The sequence below is a fragment of the Triticum dicoccoides genome, chromosome 2B (assembly GCF_002162155.2).
Source record: "Triticum dicoccoides isolate Atlit2015 ecotype Zavitan chromosome 2B, WEW_v2.0, whole genome shotgun sequence".
In the NCBI taxonomy this organism is placed as follows: domain Eukaryota; kingdom Viridiplantae; phylum Streptophyta; class Magnoliopsida; order Poales; family Poaceae; genus Triticum; species Triticum dicoccoides.
The window spans coordinates 691,577,253-691,580,219 of NC_041383.1; positions in this window are offsets into that span (position 1 = coordinate 691,577,253).

A 2,967-nucleotide genomic window follows, 5' to 3' on the forward strand; every position below is an offset into this window, starting at 1 on the left:
AAACATTGCAATTCATGTTAAAAGAGATCAAGTCATAGTCATACCCAACATAAACTAATAATAATGCATGCAAATGATAGCAGTGCTCTCCGGCGGGTGCTTTTTAATAAGATGGTGATGACTCAACATAAAAGTAAATAGATAGGCCCTTCGCAGAGGGAAGCAGGGATTTGTAGAGGTGCCAGAGCTCGATTTTGAAATAGAGATAAATAACATTTTGAGCGGTATAATTTCACTGTCAACATAACAATTATGAGATCTCGATATCTTCCATGTTACACACATTATAGGCAGTTCCCAAACAGAATGGTAAAGTTTATACTCCCCCACCACCAACAAGCATCAATCCATGGCTTGCCCGAAACAACGGGTGCCTCCAACTAGCAACAATCCTGGGGGAGTTTTGTTTAATTAGTTTTATTTTATTTGCGCACAGGACTGGGCATCCCGGTGGCCAGCCATTTTGTCATGAAAGAGGAGCGGAGTCCACTCCTCTTGAGAATAACCCGCCTAACATGGAAGATACAAACAGCCCAGTTGATACATGAGCTACTCAAGCATACAAAACAGAATTTCATTTGAAGGTTTGGAGTTTGGCACATACAAATTTACTTGGAACGGCAGGTAAATACTGCATATAGGAAGGTATGGTGGACTCATATGGAATAACTTTTGGGTTTATGGAGTTTGGATGCACAAGCAGTATTCCCGCTTAGTAAAGGTGAAGGCTACAAAAAGACTGGGAAGTGACCAATTGAGAGAGAGACAACAGTATGAACATGCATTAAAATTAATCAACACTGAGTGCAAGTATGAGTAGGATATAATCCACCATGAACATAAATATCGTGAAGGCTATGTTGATTTTGTTTCAAATACATGCATGAACATGTGCCAAGTCGAGTCACTCAATTCATTCAAAGGAGGATACCACCCTATCATACCACATCACAACCATTTTAATATCATGTTGGCACGCAAGGTAAACCATTATAAACTCATAGCTAATTAAGCATGGCATAAGCAACTATAATCTGTAATTTTCATTGTAAACATGTTTATTCATAATAGGCTGAATCAGAAACGATGAACAAATCATATTTACAAAAACAAGAGAGGTTGAGTTCATACCAGCTTCTCTCATCTCAGCCAATCCATAATATATCGTCATTATTGCCTTTCACTTGCACGAGCGAACGTTGTGAATAATAATAATAGTGCACATGCATTGGACTAAGCTGGAATCTGCAAGCATTCAATTCAAGGGAGAAGACAAGGTAATATGGACTCTTGGTTAAATCAACAATCATGCATATAAGAGCCACTTAACATTTTCATTATGGTCTTCTCCTCTCGACCACCAAATAAAAGAAAAGAAATAAAATTATTTACATGGGAAAGCTCCCAACAAGCAAAAGAAGAACGAGAAATCTTTTTGGGTTTTCTCTTAATTATTACTACTACAAGCATGGAAATTAAACTAACTATTTTTTTTGGTTTTTCTTAAGGTTTGTCAAACACACAAGAAGTAAGCTAGAAAAAGAAAACAAAACTAGCATAGATAGTACAATGAAAAAGTATGAGCACCGACAACTAGAATGAGTGCGTGAACATGAATGTAATGTCGGTGAGAAATACGTACTCCCCCAAGCTTAGGCTTTTGGCCTAAGTTGGTCTATGGCCACGGGTAGCTTGGCTGATATCCGAAGTTGTAATTGGGGTCATACTGAGATGCAGCATCCAATGCTTCCTGAGCTGTGGCATGGCGGCGAGCTGCCTCTGTCCTCCTCTCGTACTCAGTTGCCTCCTCCCTGGTGATAACATATCTTCCTTTTGCCTGATAATCAAAGAGGGCAGGAGCAAGGAGAGTAATATGGACAGCGCGACGTCTGTCAAAGATTAGTCGATACTGGAGGAATTGTTCATTCCTCTCAAGAAAATGATGACTAACCATGGCATTATAATCTAAATAAACGGGAGGCAACTCCCTATCATCTTCATGTACAGGTATACCAAGATAATTAGCCACACGGGTTGCATAAATCCCTCCAAACAAATCTCCAACTAAACCATTATTATGCAACCTACGTGCAACAACTGTCCCCAAGTTTTAAATTGTTTATCACCTCATACGGCACTCTTGAGAACACAAAGATCAGGCACACACATGTGACAGGCTTCATCTTTACCGTTAATGCATCTACTAATGAAGAGGGCAAAATAATGTATAGCAGGAAAGTGAATGTTCCTATGGTAGCTTGTACTCTTTCTCTAGATTCTCCCACAGTGATACTAGCAAGAAAGTCCTTATATTCAGATTTACGGGGTTCATTAACACTACCCCACTGCGGGATTTTACAAGCAGTAGTAAAATCTTCTAGGTCCCTGGTATAAGATTTATCATAAATATCAAACATGACACTTGGAGAATTACGTGAAGATGTAAATTTAAACCTTCTCACGAATGAATCAGTCAAATAGTAGTACTAAAGACACTTATCTTGCATGAAGTCCTCAAGATCGGCATTGCACACATATGCATCAAATTCATCCTTGATGCCTGCTTTGACCATAAACTCCTCTGACGGCCATTCACAAGGCCGCACATCAGCTCCCCTTGGTGGTTCATCGTCCTGCTCACGCATTGCGAGCCTGGGTCCTTTCTTTCTTGAAGAACCACCTTGGTACATTTTCCTAGACATATTTGTTCCTCTCATTTTTTTTGAAATTTTTAGTAACTCAAAATAAAAGTGAATCAAACTCAATAATATTGATAGCAACTACTCCCACAAGTGCCTAGAGCCTATATCATGCATTAGAATTACTTGGGACCTCATAAATTTGACATGCAAGCTCAAGAACAGGGTCACCTAGGCAGCAAAAAATTTCAATGAATAAATCACTAGAACAAAAACTAATTGGACCATTGGAGGAGTCACATACCAAAGAACAATCCCCCAAAGCAGT